This window comes from Nicotiana tabacum, chromosome 8, assembly GCF_000715075.1.
Source record: "Nicotiana tabacum cultivar K326 chromosome 8, ASM71507v2, whole genome shotgun sequence".
Lineage (NCBI taxonomy): Eukaryota > Viridiplantae > Streptophyta > Magnoliopsida > Solanales > Solanaceae > Nicotiana > Nicotiana tabacum.
The window spans coordinates 160,605,309-160,631,952 of record NC_134087.1 but is presented as its reverse complement, the minus strand read 5'-3'; the positions used below and the strand labels follow the sequence as shown (position 1 = coordinate 160,631,952).

Here is a 26,644-nt window from a genome sequence, read left to right as displayed (position 1 = left end):
TTAGCCTACAGAGACAACTCATAGAAATGAGGGATTGAAGATAATAAAAAAAACTTGTTGGTAAGAAGAGGAAAAATACCTTCAAAGTAGAATGAACTATGTCATTTATCAGAGTCAAGCAGCTATGGCTATCCATCTTCTTCTTCTCAATATCTCCAATTAGGGGCTCGAGCCAAACATCGGCTCTACCAGTCTTTCTCAAGAGGCTATGGTTGGCAGGAACTTCAAGAGTAACACTTCTCATAGTCATACTTCCACTGCTAGAACCCGTCTCTGTATGATGAACAGAGGGAAGAGGAGCAATGGAAGGAATGGAAGGAGAAGATGTAGAAACCAACGCAGGAACAGAAGCAAGTGCAGTAGAAACTGCCAAGGGAACGGACATAGGAGCGGTAGAAACTGGCAAAAGAACGGAAGTGGTCAAAACTAGTAAAGAAATACTTACGGTTGGCAGTGGAATGGAGGAAATAGGAACGAATGAGGAAAGAGGATTTTCATCAAAAATAGGGTCGAGCTCGCCACTCTCGAAACCACTATCAAAAAGATGCTGAATTGACTCATTACTATCTCTTGGTTCGGTGTCCTCGTCAGAATGAATCAAAACAGGCTCGGTGGTTGAGGTTTGAGCAGGAGTGTCTTCAATTTCATCATAAATGATTATTCACCTCCTGACCCTTGGCCTGGTAATTAGGGAGGTACCCTCCTCTTCCTCAGAACTTTCTTTTATAGCTTTCTTTTTTGGCAGCAAGGCTCGAGCCTTATCCAAATCAAGAGCAGCATTAGCAGACATGCGAATGGCCATAGCTACTTCAGCCGGCATTCCTCTAACGCCAAATCCTGATTAAAGGAAGGATATACATGATCAAAATTGAGGAAAAAATGCTTAACATGTAAAAAACATATAAAAAGGGGCATACCATGTGTTTTCACATTCCAGCCATGTAAGGAAGAAATCGATTTCCAAGTTCTTTGCTCCCTAGAAGCAATCTTCAAAATTGAGTCTACCCAACCACGGAAGTTGGGAATAGGTTCCACATTTCCCATGGTTGCTATAAAAAACCAAGAAGAGACGAGGTTAAAAACAAATTTCTTTTGAAATTCTCAAGAGTAGGTACGGTAAGTAAAAGGAAACCTACGTGCAAAATTCCACTTCTCAGGGAAGGGAGTATTTGTTTCGCCAATCAAGTCCACCGTACGAACAGCAACGTAACGGATATACCATCCACGATCTTTGTCATCTTCAGAATTTACCAGAACTTTTTTGCTCCTTGCAGTTAAGGTAAAAACCCCATGGCGTATTAAGTTAGGGTGGTATAAATGAATGAGGTGAGAGAAGGTGAAATTGATATTGGCTTTGGAAGATAAGTATCTCAAACAAGCCACGGTTCTCCACACTAGGGGACCGATTTGGGCCAAACAAATTGTAAAGAACGGCAAAAATCAAGAATAACTGGGTCAATCGGAGGATTAAAACCTAAAGTGAAGGGGTAAGTATAAACAAAAGAATACCCACTTCTAAAGGAGGAAATTCTCTGATTTGGGGAAGGAATTGACATTCGAAGACTATCCTTCCAGTTACAATCTCTTCTTATGGTGGGGATTGTAAGCTCGGTTACTATTGTAGGATAAGTATCGGCTTTTTCCAAATTTGCAATTTGCTTTTGAAGAGACGTTTTGTCACTTTCAAAAGACAAATCGCTGGGAACTATCTCATCAACTAAGGGTTCTTGAGAAGAATCAAGAATTTCTTTACTTCTAGAAGAGGGGGCCTTTGGGATAGAACTCCTTGAAGAAGAACCAGAGGAGCCGCCTCGAGTAGATTCTAACCCTGTTCGAAGCCTACCTCCTCCGCCTCTTCTGTGTCTAACAGGGGCGTTGGGGAATTGGTCTAGAATCGGAACTTTTTTACGGTTAGGGTTTGAAGATGACATTGTTAGGAAGGATAAGTCGAAAGAAAGTAGAAATAAAGAAGAAAATGTTTGCTGAAGATTTGTGAAGAAGACAAAGGAAGAAAAAGTTATGTATATAATGGGAACCATCAAACTTAGAAGTGTAATGATGGAAAGCCTATAATAAAGGCAACTATCACTTCGTGAATAGTGAGAATGAAGAAGTCTTGAAAAGGGGTGTAAATAGCAGAATCAATCAGAAAATGACACATGGGCAGAACATTAAATGGAAAAGACAACTGAGGCGTTAATACTGTCATAAGCATTAATTGTGGCGAAAATTCCTTTTTTATGAAGATCCACTTCCCAATTATTTAATTGATAAATAAATGGAAAGTGGGGGGACTATCTGTATTGGAAAAAAACTGAGTTTATATTAAAGATGACGTGGCATGACACGTGGTTTGGTTAAATGGTCAAAGCGCAACAATTGACTAAGAGGCACGAATGGAGACAGCCACGGGAAAAGGAATTTAAATAGGCACGAGACGAAGTGCAGATACGAGTCTCATGTCCAATTCAAGTCATTTAAAGCCAACGGATTAGAAGGCATTAAAGACAAAGATCTGATGACAGAAAGGAGTCCAAATTCATTATTAAATACCTGATACGTTAGAAAATTGGTATTTAATAGGAATGATTGTATAACGGCTTATTTAATATCATTTATTACTCATAATTATATCATTAAAGGTGAGGCTTCATTCCTTTACCTAGAATTACCTATAAAAGGAAGAAGTATCATCATTTGTAAGGACACGGAATACTATTGGGAACTTATTGAAATACAAAACTATTTGTTGTTTTACCATCTTTCTCAAAAGTATTTTATTTTTGTCTCTTGATTATCAGTAACCCGAATTTCTTTTTAGCTTTGACCAAAGACTCAGATTTTTGGTTATACAGTTAGAAGAGGGATATGATTTTGGATTTTGCTCATTCTGTACAGATCTGCTGCATTAATCTTAGTGCTACTTTTGTGAATAATATTTGTTACCTTTTTCGAGAGAAAAAAAGAGCCATGATGCGTTTTACTTTTAATTTAGTGATACCACTAGTATCTTGCCCCTGCTAAGTCAAGGTTCGATGCCCTTTGTTGTAATGAAATTTCATGATTAGCAGAAACGAGTTACATGAAAGAGATTGAACGCTGGAAAAAGATCTTAAATAAACCCAGCTTAGGACTTCTCTTCCTAGCATCTGCATTACTTCTTACTTTAGAATGTACAATAAAATCTTCACTTCAATTTGATGTTAAATGCTTTACTAACTTTATAGAAAAGAAAAGGTCATGATTTAAAAAATTATTCGTTAGTATAATTTTGCATTGAGATGAACGTAAAGAAAAGAATTTAAAAGATTAACCATTTGACTTGCTCTGTTATATTTCAATATCTATGCATTTGCAATTGCAACGGATGTACTAGACACTTTAAACATTTTTTCGTTCTCTAAATTCGATAGCTCAAATAGATACAGAGTATGAAACGACTTCATTTTGGTTTACAAGCACAAGATTCACTTCAGTGTTAATTTTAAGGTCCAAACATATACCACGTCCACATGTCAAATGACGTGGTGTGCCAAATCAAATTAAAGACCAAACAAACCCTTCAAGTGTTCCGTTCACAATGTTCGTTTGAATGTTACTTCATTTTAGACGGAATACATCTAGAGACACTTAAAATTGGCATCATTTTTTATTTAGATACCTAAACTGAAGATTGTTCCTATTGAGCACTTATACTACACTAAACTTGTTCCAATTAGGCACTTTTTTGACAATTAGCCAAACTTACAAAGTGTGTGCAATGCACTCGCGCTTGTTTAACCAAAAATCTAAGTCTTTGGTCAAAGCTTAGAAATATAGAGAAATTCGGGTTACTGATAATCTGGAGACGAGAATAATAAAAGACTTTTGAGAATAATAAAGTAATAAGTAATTTTGTATTTCAGTGTAATCTCAATAATATTTCTTGTCCTTACAGATGTTGAGTCCTTCTCCTTTTATAGTTGATTCTAGGAGAAGATGTAATGCCTTTGTCTTAATGAGACAATTATGAGCAATAAATGACATTCTGATAGTCCCCCCACTTTCCATTTATTTATCAATTAAATATTTAGGAAGTGGATCTTCACGAAAAAGGAATTTTCGCCGTAATCAATGCTATGTCAGTACTGACGCTTCAGTTGTCTTTTCTATTTAATGCTCTGCACACGTGTCACCTTCTGATATGTATGTAATTCTACAGCCTTTTTCCAAGGCTTCTTCATCCCCTCTATTTACGAAGTGATAGTTGCCTTTATTATAGGCTTTTCATCATTACGCTTCTTTGTTTGATGGTTGCTATTATACACATATTTAACCTTTTTTCCTTTGTCTTCTTCTTCATAAACCCTTAACAGATGCTTTACTCTTTACTTTTGTTCCTTTCTCCTTTATTTCATCCTTCCTCTGCAATGTCATCTCCGAATCCTAACCCTAAGAGAATCCCAATTCTTGATAGCTTCCCCAACGCCCCTGTAAGACATAGAAGGGGTAGAGGGGGCAGGCTTCGTAACCTAGGATCCGTTCGTGGTGGTTCCTCTGGTTCCATCACTCCTTCTTCTAGTTTTAGCACTATTTCTAGAGGTTCCATTACTAAGAAATCCTCTTCTAAAGGTAAAGAACTTTCTGAGCCTCTTCAAGAGCCTTTAGTTGAGGAAATAGTACCCAATGACTTGTCCTTTGAGAATGATAGGAAATCTCTTCGTGATCAAGTTGTTAATTTAGAGAAAGCTGACACTTTTCCTTCTCTAATCACTGAACCTTTGATTTCTATTGTTCGAAAATATTGCAACTGGAGAAGTGATCTTCGTATAGTGATCTCTAATCCAAACCAAAGAATATCTTCTTTTAGGATTGGGTTTTCTTTTGTTTATACTTATCCCTTCACTTTGGGATTTATTCCTGTTATTGACCCAGTTATACTTGATTTCTGTCGCTTTTTTAAAATTTGCTTGGGACAAATTGGCCCCCTTGTATGGAGAGCAGTGGCTTGTTTGAGATATTTGTCTGTAAAAGCTAATGGTAGCTTTACCTTTCCCCACCTTATTCATCTTTACCTCCCCAAATTATTCTGCCATGGGGTTTTTACTTTAACTGCAAGAAGTAAAAGGGTCTTGGTAAGCCCTGAAGATGACAAGGATCGTGGGTGGTACACTCGTTATGTTGCTGTTCGCACAGTTGATTTGGTGGGTGAAACAAATATCCCCTTCCCTGAGAAGTGGAACTTTGCACGTAAGTCTTTTTTTACTTACCGTACCTATCTTTAAGAATTTCAATTTCTTTTCTAATTTTGTCTCTTTTTGCTTTTCTATAGCAACTATGGGAGATGTGGAACCCGTTGATCTTGAAAGTCGTGCCTATGGAGGCAAGAACTTGGAAATCCATTTTCAATTTACATGGTTGGAAAGTGAAAACTCACGGTATGCATCTCTTTATGCTTTTTTGTATGTTAAGTCCCTTCTTGTTTCTAACTTTTCTCATCCTTCTTTTTGTCAGAATTTGCTATTCGAGGAATGACAGCTGAAGTTACCCCTGTCCGTGCCTCTCTTACCGAACCTGTTCGCATTCCTTCTGATGATGAAACCACTCCGAGGGACACCAATGAGTCTATTCAACGCCTCTTTGTTGGTGGTTTTGAAAGTGGAGAACTAGGTCCAATTTTAGATGAAGTTCCTTTTTCTTCTTCTGCTCTCATTCCTTTTATTCCTCCGTTGGTTTCAAGTGCTTCCTTGCCCATTCTATCTGTTCCTGCTCACTTATCTATTTCTGCTCCCTTGCCTGTCTCTACTTCCTTACCTGCTTCGAGTCCTTTGACTCCTGTTATTTTCACTTCTTCTACCGCTCCTTCTTCTATAGCTCCCCCTCCCTCTGTTCAACATGCAGAGGAGGGTTCCTGTAGCATAAGCTTGGCTATGAGGAGCGTTACACTTGAAGTTCCTGCTAATAACAGTCTTTTAAGGAAGTCTGGTGGAGCATATGCCTGGCTTAGGCCTTTAATTGGAGATATTGAGAAGAAGAAGTTGAGCAGTCAGAGTTGCTTAACTCTGATGAATGACATAGTTCATTCTACTTTAAAGGTATTTTTTTCTTCTTCTACTTACTAACAAGCTTTTTTTTATCTCTAAATTCTTATTTCTATGAGTTGTCACTGTAGGCTAACCTCATTGGTACAGAATTGATGGGAAGAATTTTCCTTCTGAAAAAGAAAACTCGTGAGTCTGAAAAGTCTATCCACGAGGCTGAGGAAATAGCCAAGAGAGCCCAGCTAGAAGCAGATAATTGGAAAGAGCAGTTTGAGAATGCTCAGGGAACCATAGAAGAATTGCTAGATAGTAGAAATCACCTGGAGTAGCAAAAGCGAAGTCTGACTTCTGAGCTAGCAGTTGCCAATGCTTCTTCGAGTCAATTTGAAAAAGACAAGGAGCGCCTTGAATGTTGCTTTTCAGAACAATTATCAAAGTCAAGTGAAGAAATCAGAGAACTTAAGGCACTCTTGGACAAGAAAGAAGAATATGCAGGAGAATTAGTGCAGAACTTGACTCAAGTTCAAGCTGATTTAAAGATCTCCTCTGACAAAGTACATGCCTTAGAAAGTTCCCATGCCTCCCTTGAAGCTTCCCTTGATTCTCATTTCGCTGAACATCAAGTGTTAAAGAATGATCTTGCTATGTGGGAAAGGGAGTATGGACTTCTTGAGGAGAAATTTGATTTAGAGGTGAGTTGGGCTTTCTTAAACTCTCGTCGTGATGCTTTAATGGAGGCCAGTCAAGAAAACTTTGACTTAGACTCAGAGTTGGCCAAAGTTTTAGAAACCATTGAAAGAACCCAATAATCATTTGACTTTCCTTCTCCGGTAATTGAAGCTCCCGTGGCTAAGGAACCTGTAAATGACGAAGACGTTGCTATGGCAGTTGAAGTTGAAGATGTTGCAATTCCAACTTCCGAGGGTGAAATTTCTACGACTCAGTCTATGGAAGTTGAAACTTCCATGACTCTTGCTCCCCTCATTGAACCTAACACTTCAAGCCCAGCTGAAACCGCTCATGTTGTTGCTTCTTCAGAAGTTGTCACCGTGCCTGTGGTTGTTTCTGAAAGTGAAATTAATATTGCAACTTCTAATGTGTCAACCCCTTCAGTGACTAGTTAAATTTCCAGATTTTGTTTTTACTTTCTTTGTTGGATGATGGTTTTATCCCTTAGTTATTTTTTTAAGGGATTTTTTGGTGAAAGTCCCCAGTTATCATAATGGGACATTTGTATAAACTTTTTGTTGACTAAGTTCTTACTTATTCTTTTTAATTATATCAAGAAGTTTGTTAGTACTTCAATGTGCTCTATTCTTGCCTTTTTCCTTATCTACTTAGGACTTATAGAATAGTTTAGCATTTTTATACTATAAAAATGCTATATGATTCTCCTCATGACTTATTAACATGAGGTTTATAAAAGAGGGCCCTTTTATATATCGACACTTAATGAAGAAGACGTCTTAACTTCATAATGGTGTTATAATACGATGAAAGAAATAGGAACACACATGTTTTGTTTGAAACAACTTTGACAAGTTTTTATTCATGAACTTGGACAAGCTTTTGAATATTACATATATTGAGATACATCTATAACTTTCTCGTAACTGTTTTTCTTACAACAGATTTTTATAAAGTAAATACTTTTCAACAAGGTTTTTCCTTATAACCTATTTCAATACACAGTCATGACCCTATCTTAATGTATTAGGAAGGGTTTGAGAGGTGATTCCGTTGTTCTCATGGGAAAGAACACTACGATGAATGTTTTGCATCTTCCTTTGTTTTGATAGGAAAGAACACAATGATGAATGCTGAGGTTCCGTAACTTCTGCTCGATACTTGTTTCAATTTACGTCTCCGTCTTACCGCACGTATTTGTGTACAATATGTAGTCCCCCAAGTGTTTGAGCGCTGAAGTATGAAGCCTCGAGCACTTGTTTGTTTCTCACAATTTGGTCTTTTTTCCTGAAAACAGAAAAACATACGAGACTCGGAGGTGCGATTAAAGATGAAGACTGCCTAACCCGTGTGTATTTCCATCAGATTAATTTGTAACCCTAGGCTGGGAATTTTAGAATATTCCATTTTGCCGTGAAGGTCGTGACTCATCATTTGGCATGAGTTAGGGTTTTTGCCTAGCATCTAAAATCGTTAGTAAAATTTTAACAATTCAAAGAAAAATTCTAATACAACGATACCTGATCGTAGGTACTTTCTCAGAAATAATATTGCTTTAGGTGGACAACATTCCAATGAGAGGGTAGAACCTTGCCATCCATTGTCTCCAACTCGTATTCTCCTTTTCCTGCAATGTCACGAACTCTGTAGGGTCCTTCCCATGTTGGACTTAGCTTTCCTGAATTAGCAGCTTTTGTAGATTGGAACACCTTTTTAAGCATGAAGTCCCCAATTTTAAAGAATCTGAGGCGTGCTTTCCTGTTATAATACCGTTCAATTACTTGCTTTTGTGCTGCCATCCTTATTAGTGCAGTTTCTCTTCTTCCTTCGAGCAAATCAAGATTCACCCGCATCTCTTCATCATTTGATTCCTCCATTGCTTGAACGTACCGTGTGCTCGGTTCTCCTATTTCAACTGGAATTAAAGCCTCCGCACCATAAACCATTGAAAAGTGTGTTTCTCTCGTGCTTGTTTTTGTCGTTGTACGATAAGCTCATAATACTCCAGGTAATACCTCAGGCCAATTACCTTTTGAATCCTGTAACCTTTTCTTCAAATTGTTGATAATGACCTTGTTTGTGGATTCCGCTTGTCCATTACCCACTGGATGGTATGGTGTAGATGTTATCCTTTTGATTTGTCAACTTTGAAAAAATTCAGTGATTTGAGCTCCTATGAATTGCGGACCGTTGTCACATACGATTTCCTTTGGTGCTCCAAAACGGCATATTATACTTCTCCAAATGAAGTCTTTAACTTCCTTCTCTCGTACCTGTTTAAATGCTCCTTCTTCTACCCATTTAGTAAAATAATCTGTAAGTACACGTAGAAATTTCACCTGACCTTTTGCTTGTGGCAATGGACCTACGATATCCATTCCCCATTTCATAAAGGGCCACGGGGCTATAACAGGGTGCAATAGCTCAGCTGGTCTATGCATATTATTGCCGTATCTTTGACATTTATCATACTTGGACACGAAACCGTTTGCTTCTTCTTCTATTTTAGGCCAATAATACCCTACTCGAATCAACGTTTTTACCAGCGACCTTCCTCCTGCATGATTTCCACAATGTCCTTCATGTACTTCTCTCATCACATATTCTGTTTGGGAAGGTTTGAGACACCTTGCTAATGGCCCACCGAACATCTTTTGATAAAGATTTCCTTGATGTAAACAGTAACGAGCAGCTTTTTGGCGAAGTGTATAAGTTTTTCTTTTGTCAGCAGGCACGGTTCCGCGCTGTAAAAAACAATAATTTCGTTTCTCCAATCCTATGTTAAATGATTAAAATTTACCTCGTTCTTATCAGGTTCGAGAACGAAATGAAATAAATGTACGACTGAAGCATTTGTGTCGTTTGCTACGTCTGCTGTAGATGCGAGATTAGCTAAAGCATCTGCCTCCACATTCTCATCTCTTGGGATCTGCATTACTTTCCAAGTTTAGAATTGCTTTATTAGTTCCCGTACCTTTTCGAGATATTCTTGCATTCGTGTCTCCCTGGCTGTATAAGTCCCCAGCATTTGATTGACCACGAGTTGAGAATCACTCTTGATTATAATCTGTGTTATGCCGAATTCTCGTGCCAATTCTAGACCTGCAATTACAGCCCCATACTCAGCTTCATTGTTAGTTATAGAATGACATTTTATAGCCTGTCTAATAGTCTCACTCGTAGGTGGTATGAGAACTATCCCTTGGCCTGCTCCTTTTACATTAGACGAACCATCAGTGAATAAAATCCAAGTCCCCGGGTTTGCACCATTAAAAACTTGTAATTCTTTTTCTGCTTCTAAATGCATCCCCTGGCTAAAATCAGCTACGAAATCGGCTAATACTTGAGATTTTATAGCAGTCCTAGATTGATAAATGATTTCGTATTCACTTAATTCTATAGCCCATTTTGCTAACCTCCCTGACAATTCATGTTTATGCAAGATGTTTCATAATGGAAAAGCAGTAACTATAACAATGGGATGACATTGAAAATAAGGTCTTAATTTTCTAGATGCCATGATCAAAGCTAATGCTAATTTTTCTAGTTGTGGATATCGTGTTTCAGCATCTAATAAAGACTTGCTTACATAATAGATAGGAGATTGTTTACCTTGGTCCTCACGGACTAAAACAGCACTTACCGCAACTTCTGACACGGCCAAATAGATCAGTAGCTTTTCTCCTTCTTTTGGTTTTGCCAATAATGGTGGATTTGACAAGTAGGCTTTTAAATTTCTAAGGGCTTGTTGTCAATCTTCGTTCCACTCAAAATGATCTTGCTTTTTGAGTGCGGAGAAAAATTTACAGCATTTTTCTGAAGATTTGGGAATAAATCTCCCCAAGGCTACAATTCTTCCCGTTAGCCTTTGGACTTCTTTTTTACTCGTAAGGATATCAGGGATCTCCTATATTGCTTTGATCTGAGAAGGATTTACCTCAATACCACGATTAGAAACGAGAAAGCCCAAAATTTTGCCTGAGGCAACCCCAAATGCACATTTTTCTGGATTGAGTTTCATATTAAATTTTCGTAAAATTTCAAATGTAACAGATAAATGAGAAATATGATCATGAGAATGCTGGGTTTTGACGAGCATATCGTCTATATATACCTCCATGGTTTTTCCTAAATGTTCTTGGAACATTTTGGTGACCAACTTTTGATAGGTTCCTCCAGCATTTTTGAGACCAAAGGGCATTACTTTATAACAATAAGTCCCCTGTCTGTGATGAAAGAAGTTTTTTCTTTGTCACTAGGATCCATTTTAATTTGGTTGTACCCCGAATATGCATCTAAAAAACTCAAAAGTTCATGTCCTGTAGTTGCATCAATTAACTGATCTATATGCGGTAAAGGGAAAGAATCTTTTGGGCAAGCTTTGTTAAGATCTGTATAATCCACGCAAACCCGCCACTTACCGTTTTTCTTAGGTACAACCACTGTGTTTGCTAACCAATTAGGATACTTTACCTCGCGTATTGACCCAATTTTTAATAGTTTTTGGACCTCATCTTGAATCACCTGATTTTTGAAAGCTCCTTGCTTTCTTTTCTTTTGCTTTACCGGTGTGAAGGATGGGTCTTCATTTAGTTTGTGAGTCATCACATCCGGTGGTATCCCTGTCATATCAGCATGGGACCAAGCAAAACAGTCCACGTTAGCTTTTAAAAATTCAATCAACATACCTCGCATGCCTGAGCTTAAATTGGCTCCAACATAAACCTTTCGTTTAGGCCATTGCCCAAATAATATCACAGCCTCGAGCTCTTCAATTGTTGTTTTGATATTTTCATCTCTTCAGGTTCCTGAATTGTATCAGGTCTCGAGTCTAAATCTGTCTTTTCTTGTTCGGTTGAGGTTTGATCCTTGATACCTTCAACTGTTTCCTGTAATTGTTATTTTTCTTCATTTACGGTGCTTGTATCTATTACAGCATTGATACTCCTGGCTGTCTGTTGATCCCTACGAATTTGGCAAATTCCCCACGGTGATGAGAATTTAATAACTTGATGTAGAGTTGATGGGACAACATCCATGTCATGGATCCAAGGTCTCTCCGTGATCATATTGTAAGCCATTTTCATATCTACTACCTGAAATTTAGTTTCTTTAATAACACCTGCAGCAAAAGTTGTTAGAATTACCTCTCCTTTTGTTACCACACTTGAATTGTCGAACCCGGATAGGGTATGCGCCTTAGGTATCATTTTGTCTTCAGCTTGAATTTCACGTAATACCCTTAATAGTATAATATTCACGGAACTTCCTGGATCAATCAAAACTCGTTTTACATTAGTATCACATACAAGTAAAGATATTACCAGTGCGTCGTTATGTGGGGTCATTACTCCTTCGGTATCTGCATCATCGAAAGAAATACTTTCGTTTTCTAAAACCTGCCGTACCCGTTTCCCGTGTGTTATCGTTACTTTAGAAACCTTGTTGGAAGCCGTATATGTTACACCGTGAATATCTTCTCCCCCACTTATAACATTCACGGTTCTCTTGGGTGAAGGGGGCTTTGGTGGCTCTTGCCTATTTTTCATATAGGCTTGCTTACCTTTCTCACTAAATAACTCAGTGAGATACCCTTGTTTCAATAGATGATCCACTTCACTTTGTAAGAATCTACATTCTGAAGTTTTATGCCCGTGATCATTGTGGAATTCGCACCAATGGTCTGGATTGCGTCTATTTGGATTTGACCGCATCTCTTTTGGCCATCGTACCTTATCTCCCATGCTCCTCAAAACAGCTACGAGCTCGGAGGTGGTGACATTAAAGTTATATCCGCCGAACCTTGCCTTTAAAATACTGTCATTATCTTGTGACTCTTGTCTGTTTCGGTCATTTCTGAACCTTGATGAAGAACCAGATTCCCTGTTCCTTGATTTTTTATCATATCGTTGACTATCCTGCTTTGACCGTGAGTCTTTCCCTACAGGTCCCATATATGGATCGTACCTATTTTTACCTGATCTTTTTTCGGTTTCTGATCTCCTGGAATTGCTCCTCTCTTCATGACGAAAACTGAGGTACGATATCTTCCTCAATTCGCAACTTCGTACTATACCTGTTATAAACGTCATTCCACGTGGTTGCAGGAAACTCTCGAAGGCTTTCTTTAAGTCTTCGCGTGGCTTCTGAGCTTTTGTCATTTAAGTTGCTTGCAAAAGCTATTGCAGCCCAGTTATCAGGTACACGAGGTAAAGTCATTCTTTCACGTTGGAATCTATCAACAAAATCTCTGAGCAACTCGGAGTCCCCTTGCTTGATTTTGAAAATATCCTCCATTCTTTTCTCAACTTTTTGAGCTCCCGAGTGTGCTTTAATAAAAGAATCTCCAAGCTCAGCAAAAGAATTAATAGAATTTTCGGGTAAAAGAGAATACCAGGTTAATGCACCCTTGGTGAGTGTTTCTCCAAATTTTTTGACCAGTACTGATTCAATTTCTTGTTTGGTCAAGTCATTGCCTTTCACGCCTGTTGTAAATGCAGTTACGTGATCATGTGGGTCTGTTGTGCCATCATATTTTGAGATGTCAGGCATTTTGAAATTTTTAGGGATTGGAAGGGGAGCAGCACTTGGTTTTCAAGGTTGTTGTGAGTATTTATCCACATCCACTCCTTTAATTACCGAGGGAACTCCAGGGATTTGCTCGATGCGCTCATTTTGTTCCTTAAGTTGTTTCTTCAAAGTTAATACTAAATTTTGCAAATGAGAATTATTTGAATTACCTGGTTCTCCTTCCTGTGGTTCACTGGGAGTTCCTCTATTTCCAGAATTAACAAGGCCAGAACGAGGATTCTCCAATGTATTATTATTAGGTGTAGGTGTGGGTGGTGCAACAGGTAATCGACTAACTAGAGCTTGAAGAGCTTTGTTAACCCGTGCATCAATTACTTTTTGTAAAGTTTCATCTACCCCTTCAAAATGTTCAGATTGCTCTTGTTGATCAGCACGAGATTCAGGAGCAGGAGTGCCTTTACAAGATTGACGTGGTGAATTTTGAGGGGAGGGAACCACGTCAATATTCTGTAAATCTCCTTGATTTTGATGGATTTGATTTTCATGGTTTCCCAAGGTGTTTTCACTATTATTGTTGTTTGACATGATGATAACAACGGCTGGAATGTAGCTTAAAAGAGAAGATTATCAGATTCCCGATAACGAAACCAATTTGTTTAACCAAAAATCTGAGTCTTTGGTCAAAGCTTAGAAATATAGAGAAATTCGGGTTACTGATAATCTAGAGACGAGAATAATAAAAGACTTTTGAGAATAATAAAGTAATAAGTAATTTTGTATTTTAGTGTAATCTCAATAATATTTCTTGTCCTTACAGATGTTGAGTCCTTCTCCTTTTATAGTTGATTCTAGGAGAAGATGTAATGCCTTTGTCTTAATGAGGCAATTATGAGCAATAAATGACATTAAAAGAAACGTTACACAATCATTTCTATTTAATTCAGATTCTCTAACGTATTTGATATTTAATGTTGTATTTAGACTCTTTTACGTCATCAGATTCGTATCTTCAACTTCTTCCGATCTTTGGTCTTTAAATGACTCGAATAGGTACGAGACTCGTACCTATTTGAGTAACGGTCCACACCTATGTTGTTTTCTTTTCCTCATATCTGTTGTCTCCCGTGCCTCTTGGCTATTTATTGCGTTTTGACCTTTTGACCAGTCCATGTGTCATGACACGTCATCTTCAATATTTAGATTCAGTTTTTTTCCAATACAGCGCTGACGTGGCGAATGACAAATAAAAAAAGGATATATATCATTTTGAGTTTAAAAAAAAAAAGAAAAAACTATTTTAAAATTAGTAAATAAAATAAAATAACATTCTCAAAAAGAAAAAATAAACTTAATTTACACCTAATCAGAAATGACACATTATTAACAAACAAAAAAAAGACACATTAGTGTTCTTGAAATCATTGTTCTTGGTGTTCTTCGCTATCTTCATGTCTATTCTTGTTCCAACCACGATTTTAATCCAAAATTTCAAGAGAAATTCCTCCAAATTTGTTATAACTTCAACTAAAGATTCCCTACCAAGACTCTAAGACAACCCCAAAATTAATTTCTCAATTTTTCATCAAATCAAGTAACCCATTTTAAATCTTCAAGCTTTATAAAGACCCCATTAATGGTGTTTCGATTTCAAATGAAGAACTCGGACTCATTTTAGTTTTAATCCATAGGGGGCTGCTCCTGGAGAAGAGTGATGGTTGGAGATGGGTGGGGTGAAGAAGAAGGGTTCGGTGATGGGGGTTAGAAAGGAGGGTGGCAGAGGATTTGGTGGTGAGGGGGGGAGCTTGGCGGCGGCTGGTTGTTTGGAGAAGGGGCTGGCAGCTGCTTTATTGTGTGAAGAAGAAGGGTTGGTTCAAACTTTCGAGCTAAATCAATGGTGGAGGCACAACAATGGTGAAAGTGGAGGAGGCAATGTTGATGGACATAAAGAAGAAGGAGGAAATAAAAAGACAAAAAAAAAATCTATTTTTGGGCTCTTCACGCGCCTATATTGGGTAAAACTCATTCTCTATGCCAACTTAGCAAGAAATGCCTAATTGGAACAAAGTTCATGTAATTTACGTGCTCATTAGGAACACCCCTAAGTTCATGTGTATAAATGAAAAATCGTGCAAACTTTAAATGTCTTCGTATGTATTCCGCCTTCATTTTAAGGTTCGGCTCATGTGCATGTCAAATAGAGGCCCAATAGAAATTTTCTAAATGTTCAAATATGTTCTGGCAAATAAGATTAAAAAAATACGAAATATATAAATAACCTTTTTAAGTTATCCCCAATCATCGGACAGACACCTCAATTGACCCATTTACTATTTTGACACTTCAAGTGTCTATTAAGTGTGTCCTGTAAACACATTGCGCTGACATAGCAAATCAATTGTGTCACATTAACAATTGAGCGCGTGAGAACTTCAATTACGTTTTTTTTATTTTTCTTTTCAGTTTAAGTTATTTTATGTGTGGTCGACACCACATTTTTTTTTTTTAATTCCAAATTATTTCCACCTTCTCCCTGAAAAATTTCGTCCACCAACAAGCCATCCTCTAGTATCGACAATCCCAACTGTTTAGTAAAGCCCAAGGTTGACCAACAATAACCAGTAAAAAATAAGTGGATTTTACCCTATTTCATCATGTCCAATAATTAGAACTCTGATTGTTATTGAAATTGGAGAAGATTTTATTTAATTGGTGAACCGACCCAGATAAAAGGGTTTATAGGAAGCAAAAAGGATGTTGAAGATCCATTTAACTGACCCGAGGTAGAGCTTCGAATCGATATGGATATATAATTATTGATTTTAACTTTATGTTTCTGCTTTTGTTATTCGAGAAGACAGCAATGGTGCTGATACTTCTCAACCAAAAGTGCAATTGTTATCTCATCTTTTCTCCCAATAAACTAATGCTTTTGTTCCGCTCTTTCTCAGCTTTCACTCAGGGAGTAGTGGCCGAAAAGGCAATCTTTAATAGTCATTGTTCAGTTTATCATTTAGCTTTGCAGATTGACTTGGAATGAAGCCACAGAGAAACACACATATTGGGTGAGTATGAAAATACTTGAGGTTTTTGTTTCCACACGGTTGTGATCTTATTGGAAATATGCAGAAGAAGAAAAATTGAGAGAAAGAAATGGGAAAGGATTATCAGGATGAGGGGTGGGGAAGAGAATGAACTTTTCTTTTATATTGAAGATGTGAAAAACGGAAAAACTTGTTTATTAGTTTTTCTGGATTTTTAATTACATGTGCAATATTTTTGTTTAAAATTATATGTCTCCTTACTTCATTGGCTCATTTGATAGTGTAACACATGCAAGGTGGCTGACTTGGTCGTATGTTTACAAGATACACTTAATATCAAAACGATATTAAAGGGGTCAGTTGAGTTGCACGTCTGATCGTTGACGACAACTTAAAGGGGTCATTTATGTTTTTCTCCTAAAAGAAATAACTTGATTGTTTTGGTGACTCCGGTAAGCCAATCAATTCAAATTGAAGTAATAATGTTAAATGTGAATTTTTTATCCTACACAATAGAGGCGGATCTAGGATTTTCGGAGGATAGGTTAATTGTTACTTTTTAAAAAAATTAAACAAAAAAGTCGATTGGGGATCCGATCCTTGACCTTAAGGCTATTGGAAATAAGAGACCAAAATCAGTGAACCACTTTATCTCTTTTGACCATGGGTTCCATCAAATATATATACATATTTTTGTCAAATTATGTACATCATATCTATACTTTAACCCGAGGACCACGGGTTCACGTGACCCATATTTTATACTGTAAATCCGCCTCTACTACACAACCATTAATATGTAATATAACCAAATCTAGTAATTCACATGGAAGATTAGGGAGCCCATAGTCTTTCTCAAAATTCTTTAGCAAAGAAGAAAGAATCGGGAAAAGTTATTCCGCCATGTCAACTCAAGTGCTATTTGACTCTTTTTGATGATAAATGACATTACAAAAAGGTCAACGACATCTTTTGCGTAAAAGATACTATATTTCTTTGGCCCTCGAATTAAAGTAAATAACTTAAGATAAAAATTAGAATATTTCAAGTAATATTTATATTTGTTAATAACAAAGTTTTTGTACTTATAGTTCCTTATTACTCCGTCCGAATTTTCATGACCAAACTTCTTGTACGCCAAGTTGGACCAGCTATGTCCGTCATTTCTTTCTCTCATAAATTGAACCAGCAAATGCTGAAATATTCTTTTGTGAAGGATTCAAGGAAAAAGATGACATTCTGCATAAAGATGTTGTTGCATCTACTGATCACCTCGTATTGGCTTGATGACTCATAATATTCTCAAAATTGATGACGTGGAGCTTCATCTCACGAAGACGCTTGGATCAAACAAACCTCTAATAATGCTACAAGCTTTGTTGCACAATATCACTTTTTATATGCGACAAAATATTTTTAAATGAGATCCAACTTTAATGAGTTTAAGGATGCAGTGAATTCTTCTATTTACCTATATGTACAACACTTTAATGACCAACACTATTCAATCATGAGCATGCAACTATGATGATCGCGCGAACTATTGAGCCATTAATAAATATATATAAAGGACTAAGAGCCCGTTTTTGATTAGCCGGAAAAAATTAGCTACTTAAAAGTACTTTTAAAGTGCTGAAACTGATTTTATAAATAAGCAGTTAAGTGTTTGGATAGAAGTGTTGAAACTAAAAAAAAGTTGTTTATGTGTTTGCTAAACAAGTGCTGGTAAGCACGCCTTTTATTAAAATGACTGAAGTAACCTTAAATCTGTTAAGGCTACAAAGGAGTTGATTAATACAAGATTTTTAATTCTCAATACAACATAATATATATTTCAGCCACTTTAAATTTAAATTGATTACCTAAGATAATATTTATAAATACAAGTGTTATTTTAGAGTTCACTCAGACACAAGAAGGGGGTTGAATTGTGTATTGCCCTTTCACGATTTCAAATAACCAAGTTTTTTGAACAAACTAACCTGACACAACCAGAATGTAAAGTGCAGAATTTAACTAACACGGCAATTTTATGTCGAAAACCCCATTGTTCAATGGAGTAAAAACTACAACCTATCCCAGTAGGATTTGCTTCAAAATTTTACTAACTTCAATGAGCAGTTTTATGTTATAACTTTATAATTAAGGGGACTAACTCTAGTACCCTAGCCCCTATAATCAATCCAATTGTAGCTAACCTTTCTCAAACTAACTCTAGTCTAGGAAATAAACAAAAACTCAAAGTTTCTATACTAATATGTGATTACACTTCTCAAAAGCAAATAGATTACAATTCGGACAATTGACTCAACCTAAACAACTAAAAAACTTCAACAACTTCGTCTTCATGAGTAGGTTCTTTAGTCGAGCAGTTTGAATCTCCAGGAGTACCTTCTTGTCGAGATTTTTATTGCATAAGAATATTTCTGAGAATTAGTTCGAATAACATGAGTCTTAAATAGATGTGGAAGGTCTCTTTATATAGGTGTGAGGTTGGACGAAAATATCCTCCAATTAATGCTCCAAAACCTAGAATTTTTCGGTTAAGACAAACATCTCCTATTTTGATTTGGTTGCTTAATTATTCCAATTCCTCAAACCTTTACCTATAATGCAAGTATTTTCATAGTTATTGACTTCTTTTCGAACAAGAATTAATTCAATTAATGTTTTCCTTGTAGTACTCGAATAGGTTTTCTTGAGGAATCCAATTTACACATGAATTCTATCTTGTCGTCAGCATTCTACACTTCAACTTTTATGAACTTAATTCTTGCATTATACATAACTTTTATGAACTTAATTCTTGCATTATACATATAACACATCTGCGCGCCAGTCTAGTAGCATAGCAACATGTCCATGAAACTTGATTCTTTCAACACAATTGATCTAGATTTGTTAATCATCAAAATATAATATATGTTCAACTTAATAATTTTCCATTTTTGATGATGACAAACCCCTATGTAAATTATTCCACTGCTCAAGTAATTCATCAGTCTTCAGCAAAAGAACCAGTTTTATTAGCAACAAAGGGACTCGCTATTCATTCATCGCAACCCTAAAGATGGCTAGGCATGATTCTATTTTAGGACCTGCAAATAGACAAACTCATTGATAGCAATTTTATTAGTCCCAAATGCTTAAGAACCAGATTTACTGATCAGTATATGTGCACATTCCTAACTTTCTCCTTTTGGCATCATCGAAGAAATTATATGTTAGTAAAGTCAAAAGTAAGATTTTAGCAATGTCAAACTCATGTCTACTGGAGCTATACTAACATGAACACAATGCCAATAGCTCAAACATTTGATCCAATAAAATTATCTAAAATAACTGCAATGCGGTGAGCCGAAATATGAGAAATTTTTATTGATTTATCAGTGTACCACACTAAACCCAGAAGGCCCAAACCAAAAGGCAGTTGAAGGGACTGGTCATAGAATCTGGTCATAGAAGGGAATCTGGTCATAGAAGGGACTAGGAACTGACTAGGACTAAACTGGAAAACCTAAGAGGACGAGGGACCGGGTTCTTTAATAGAAGAGGATTCCCATGAATAAGTGATGTTCGACTATAATTCCATATTTTTGTACATTATTTACCTTACATTTTAAGTGCTTTAATGCTAAATTATACTATATTTGTACTTAATTGAGTTTATTTTATGTGTAGATACGTTGAAGACGAAATTGAGAGCAAAATAGAGATTTTATGTGTATTTTATATACTAAAAGAATGAAGTTGTGATTATTTAATTAGGGGACAAAAAGATCGACAAAAGAAATACAAAGGAAGACAAAATAAACAAATGCAAAGAATTAAAAAGAAAGAAGTGAAATGAGAAACCTGGGCGTGAATTAGCAAAGAAGAAAGACAAGCAATCCAAATAATGTTAGGCAGCAAATCAAAGTCAGCCTTCCAGGCGACACGAGACTCATTGCTCGCGTTAGAGCTCGCGTCGCCAGGCCTAATGCCAGGCGATGCGTGTTCTGGGTTTCAAACCTATTTTGTCTCTTATTTAGTTTTGGACTTATTTATTTCGTTTGTGTCTTTTTCCTACACATATAAATAGTCATTAAATACCAATTTTAAGGGACCAGAGACCGATATTAGACCGGAGATTCGACCTAAGGAGGCAAGAACACACTAGGAGCAAGGTGGAGAATTCTTCTACGAGTTTTTCACTTCCTTCTTCCTATTTCCATTATTGGTTATGAATTCTAGTATTGTAGTTATGCATACTATTATGAATAACTAATTTGTTATCTAGGGTTTTGATGGAACCTATTGGAGGATGATTTTCCTGTTACGTTAATATAGATTTGTTGTAGCTTTTTCTCTATTTGTTCAACTACGTTATTATTGTGGTTGGTTGAAGAGCTCTCAATCGACTGTGTCTATTTAGTATGTATTACTTGGGAGAGAGTGCGTATTTAGGTAGTTGTTGAACAACATTACTCCTAACGTATATGAGGGATCAATACGGAGGGTTTAAAGGTGGGATTAGGGATAACAAATCTTGGTGCTATCCGAGTGAGCCATACTTAATGCCAGCTAGCGCAATTGGGAAAAATATGTCCAGTAAATTGTGGTAGTTACTCGGTAGAATTACAACACTCAGAGTGCTCATGATCAATAGAGGATACTTAGGCGAAATTAAAGAATACGTAGCGGGAAGGATTCCGACAATTGAGGAAATCATAACTCAGACCTCCTTAATCTTGTCTCCAATCCTTATCCTTGTTAATTTATAGTTTTACTGTTTTCTAGTATTTGTTAGTTAATTAGATAAAAATAAATATATTAATCTTTATAAAGGAAATTGTTTGAACTTGTGTTGCTTAGCGATATTGAATAACTGTAGCTAAGCCTTAGTTCTCTGTGGGATTCGACTCCGGATTTTTAGTCTGAATTATATTTGCAGCGACCGCTTATACTTTTTAGGACTAGAGTTGGACGTGATCAAATTTGGCATCATTACCGGGGAACTAACGATGTAGCCCTAGAAGCTAATCAAACCGAGCAACAACAACCTCCTGCTCTTTTTTCATGTTCAGCTTCCTATTCTCCTCTTTCAGGAAGGCAATTTCCTCTTTTGTATTTTCCTCTTCCTCATTGGCAACAGCCAAATGCCCCAAAAGGTTTATGACCGTACTCTTACTTTTTGTCCCCAGTGGTCTAGCTATACAGTCACACTCTTTCAAGGTGTCTACATCAAACAAATCTTTCTTGGTCCTTTTAGGTCCTCTCAATGGAACCTTGAAATGCTCAAACACCTGTCACGATCCGGATTTTTCACCGTCGGGATCATGATGGCGTTTACTAGTGAAAGCTAGACAAGCCAACTACTCCGATTTATTTACCCTTTTTATTTTTATCTTTTAACAATTTACAAGTTAACATAATATAAACAGCGGAATAACAATGCAGAAGAACGGAATTAACAATTTAACTTAATACAAATATGAATCCATAATAGAGTTCTACTCAGAACTGAAGTCACAATCTCACGGACTGTCTAAGAATACTACAAATAATGGTCTGAACAAAGAAAATACACATTTGTCTCAGAAATAAGTAAAACAAAATAAAAATAGAATAGAAGGGGACGTCAAGGCCTGCGGACGCCTGCAGGACTACCTCGGGTCTCTACTGGACTGAAGGCAGCAACCTCGAACTACGGTCCGTAGGGTCCAGTACCGAGATCTACACAAAAGAGTACAGAGTGTAGTATTAGTACAACTGACCCCATGTACTGAGTAAGTGTCGAGCCTAACCTCGGGGAGGTAGTGACGAGGCTAGGACGCGACAACCATATAAACCTGTGCAATTTAATCATATACGAGAAACAATAATAACAAGAATTAATAGAATAAGACAGAAAAAGGGGAACATGCTGAGGGAGATATCAGGTTATGACAATGATAAGGTAAAGCGACAAAGTAAACATCAAACTTGAAGCAACGAAAATAATAACACAGAAACAAGTGCACAACATCACCCTTCGTGCTTTTACTCTCGTCCTCGCCATAGGAATTAACAGAAACAGCATGGCATCACCCTTAGTGTTTTTACTCTCTCATAATCATGATCACCCTTCGTCCTTTTAATTTCATTAATATGGCACGGCATCACCCTTCGTGCTTTAACACTCGCAATATCGGCATCACCCTTCGTGCATTAACACTCACTCATAATCTCATGCACGACATCACCTTTCGTGATTTATACTCTTCCTCACCCAAACAAATACAATGATAATATCCCAGCAAAGGAATCAACAATAGAAACAATACCGTCCCGGCAAGTGAGTCGACAATAGAAACAATATCATCCCGGCAAGGGAATCAACTATAACTAACTTAGTTCCACTGTTACTTCACAAAATAATTCTCAACTTGAACCAATACTCGACAATGGTCAATTACCAAGAATTTATCATAAGTTTTGTTTCACAGTGCTAATCATCAATGTAAGCATGAACAATACATAATAATATCACAACAATCTTAATATAAGACTCACGGACATGCTTGACACCAACGTATAGATACTCGTCACCTCACATATACGTCGTACTCGACACTAACACATAGCAATTAAGACACAACTCCTATTCCCTCAAGCTAAAGTTAGACCAAACACTTACCTCGAATTTCACGGCCAAATTCAAGCCTCAAACACCAGTTTTTTTTATTCCACTTCCAATTCAATTGTATCTAGCCAATATTAACTTATTAACATTAATTAAAGCCAAAGAAACCAACTCAAACGAAAAATTACAAATTTCTCAACATTCTTCCAAAAAGGTCAAAATCTGACCCCGGGTCCGCTTGGTCAAAACTCGAGGTTCGAACCAAAACCCATTCACCTATTCACCCACGAGCCCAAATATGAAATTATTTTTGGAATCCGACCCCAAATAGAGGTCTAAATCTTCAAATTTGTAAAATTCCCAATTCTCTTAAAATTCCTAATTTCTACCCTTAAAGGACAACATTTAAGCCTAGAAATCTAATGGGTGTTGATGAAAAATGAAGGAGATGGGTTTAAGAACATATATCAATGACTTGGTGTTGAAACTTCTCTTCAAAAATTGCCTATGATCTGATTTTAGGGAAGGAGATATGAAATTTTGGGTTTAATCCCGTTCTGCCTCTGTTTTTAAATCGCTGGACAGGCCTTCTTGGTGTTCGCGAGAAGCCTGTCGCATTTGCGAGACGCAGCGGCCAAAAGCCTTCGCATTCGTGAAGGCATTCTCCCCCCAGCCTCCACGTTCGCGATCCAAGTAACGCGTTCGTGATGAGTATTTCACCCCTCCCCCAGGTCCCTGCCATAATGGTCTTCGCGTTCACGATAGCTAGGTTATGTTCGCGAAGGGTAACGCCCCCAACGCTCCGCGTTCGCGACCTGTGCCTCGCGTTCGCGACCTGCGCCTCGCGTTCGCGTAGAAGGAATTTCCTTCAGACAAACTTTACTCTTCGCATTCGAGAGAGTTCCTTCACGAATGCGAAGAAGAAAACCCCTGTGCACCTGCAATAGCTAAGACAGCAGAATCTCTAAATCTCAAAACATCCCAAAACCTATCTGAAACTCATCCGAGCCCTCGGGGCTCCAAACTAAACATGCACACAAACCTAAAAACATCATACGGACTTGCTCGTGCGATCAAATCATCAAAATAACACCTAAAACTACAAGTTTAGCATCAAAATCAAAGAAAAAACTCAAGAACTCTTAAGTTTCTAATTTCACAACCGATGGTCCGATTCACGTCATATGAATTCTGTTTCTTACCAAATTTTACAGGCACAACTTAAATACCATATTAAACCTGTACCGAGCTCCGGAACTAAAATACAGGCCTTATACCATCAAATTCAAACATCTTTAAATTTTCAAAAACTCTTAAAATTTTAGTTAAACAATATCTTTCAAAAATTTATTTCTTGGGCTTGGGACCTCGGAATTCAATTCCGGGAATACGCCCAAGTCCCATATTTTTCTACGGATCCTAAGGGACCGTTGAATCATAGATCCGGGTTCGTTTATCCAAAATATTGACCGAAGTCAACTTAAATTAAATTTTAAAGGCAAAATTAGCATTTTCTCAATTTTATACATAACGACTTTTCGGATATAAGCCCGGACTATGCACGTAAATTGAGGTGAGACAAGAGAAGGTTTTTAAGGCCTCGAAATACAGATTTAACTTTTAAAACAAGTGATGACCTTTTGGGTCATCATAACACCCTAGTCAAAAGGAACCCATATGGCAGTGTGTGTATGCCTCTCTATCTTGATTAGTTGTCCTTTTTATGTGATTGAGCATTAGAGAAGGCAAGTTAATTGGCATATTTTGATCCAGCACCTCCATAACAGTCAGGTCCAAGTATGTAGCCTCACGCCTCCTCTTTTATCGGGGCAACATATACTTGTTTACAAACACAAACAAGAGCTTGTAAACCGCTTTTATTTCTTCTTTTCTAACCTTTCTCGAGGTAGTCTTCTCGCTTTTCCGAGTGTACTTAGAAGCCAAGTACATGTCATCTTTCTTCTCACCCAAATCGGGCCACTCATGCCACACATAGGTGTCAAAACCCTCCACATGTACATTCAATATCCCCCCAACACTTTAGCATCAAGAACCATGTCCACTCCCTTTACCTTTGAACTTATTGTGCTACCCTCAAGCACTTTAAAATTCTTATAAAATGGATCATTGTTTCACCATACATGACTAGTAGTGGGCAAAAAAAAACATATGTATCTATTTCTGATTCTCAATCCTCTCCTGCAGGTCCTTCATCCCAAACATGTTTATAGTGGCTGGGTCGTTTACTCGGCCTTTTAACATTATCAACCCAGCAAACCATTCTTCTTTATCCACAATGATAATTTTTTTTTGGGTCTTCTTCCTGCGCTTAGAACTGGTTCCTTTCCCTTCAGACTCAGAAACTGCAGCCTTTCATTTTTTGGAGACCTTTTCTCCTTAGATGCATCCGACGATGAGCCAACATTTTTCTTTACTTTTCTCTGAAGAGGGACCTCCTCCTCCTCCCCCTCTTCTTCTTCTTCTTCTTCTTCTTCTTCTTCTTCTTCTTCTTCTTCTTCTTCTTCTTCTTCTTCTCTCCCTCACTCACAAGATCTACTTCCTCCATATCAAACTCATTTCTCAGTCTGAATTCTTATCACTCCTTTTTTTTTCTTGCTCTCCTCCAAGATCTTTTCAAAAGCAGCCTTGCTCTTCCCTCTAGTGTTTGGTGTTCCAACCCCAAGGGCTATAGAATTTTGCAATAACACTGCCTTCTCGGCTAGAGGTTTTTCCTTCCTCACTCATCTTCTTCCCTCATTCTTGCAGTCAACTCCGCTAGTGCCTCATCATTCCTACTTGCACTACTTTATTTTCTCACTTCTTCCTCTCCCTTATTTTTTCCTTCTTCCTCAGTGTCAATCTGATCCAAGAAAATAGATTTCTCAAGATCATCCTTCAGAGAACCAGGTTCTTGAACTTGTTCAACATCTTCTTCCCCAATATTTTCTTCAACAACTCCTTCTCCAACCATTATGCATTCTCTAGCAATAGAAGAACCTGGTTGTTTTTTAGGGGCTTCTGGTGCTTCTACTCCATCGTTAATACTCTCCCCAACCAGTTCTTCTCTAGGACTAGTTATGTTCTCTTCGACAAGGACACACTTATTTCTAGTTTCTCTCTCAATCTCCTTTTTTCTACCTTCTCACCTACTACCTCTTCTTCCCCTGAGTTTCAAATCCCACAACATAACTTGTTTTTTCTTGCACATTCATCGAGCCTTTTGTTCCCTCAATGTTTCCAACACCGTCTTTGCTCATCTTTGATTTTTTATCGCTATCATCCTCTTCTTTTTTCACATTTTCTTCTCCCTGAATTTGGGACCCCTCTACTACCAAATTACTAGAATTAAAAATTTTCTTTTTCCTTTGTCAAAGTGATCAGCTAACCCTATAAAAGCCTTTGGGGTATTTTGGGAGGGAATTGAGTCTTTTACAAACTCGATATCATAGGGTGTAGGAGGTGGAGTATTTGTTATTGGAGTGGGGTTTGACTTGAGAGAACCAGATGTAGGTTAACTTGATGAGTTTGACATTTTTAACAATTGAAGTCTTTGGAAGACTTGAAAACTAGGGTTTCGACTTTTGGAATTATATTCTCAGAGAGGGTTGGGTAATTAGATCGAATGAGAGAAGAGTGACATGAATCTCAAAGAGTACTTTCTTGTCGAGATTCCTATCGCAAAGAATATTTCTGAGAATTAATTCGAATAACATGGTTCTTGAATAGTTGTAGAAGGTCTCTTTATATAAGGTGAGGTTGGC

General features: G+C 37.3%; 1 long non-coding RNA gene across 1 annotated transcript; it reads left to right on the top strand.

The window, feature by feature from the left end:
• Window positions 1-15,740: 15,740 nt before the first annotated feature.
• LOC107807668 (uncharacterized) lies at window positions 15,741-16,549 on the top strand. The gene is made up of 2 exons (XR_001652943.2): window positions 15,741-16,018; window positions 16,187-16,549. It is a non-coding gene; the product is annotated as an uncharacterized LOC107807668 (long non-coding RNA).
• Window positions 16,550-26,644: the final 10,095 nt, after the last annotated feature.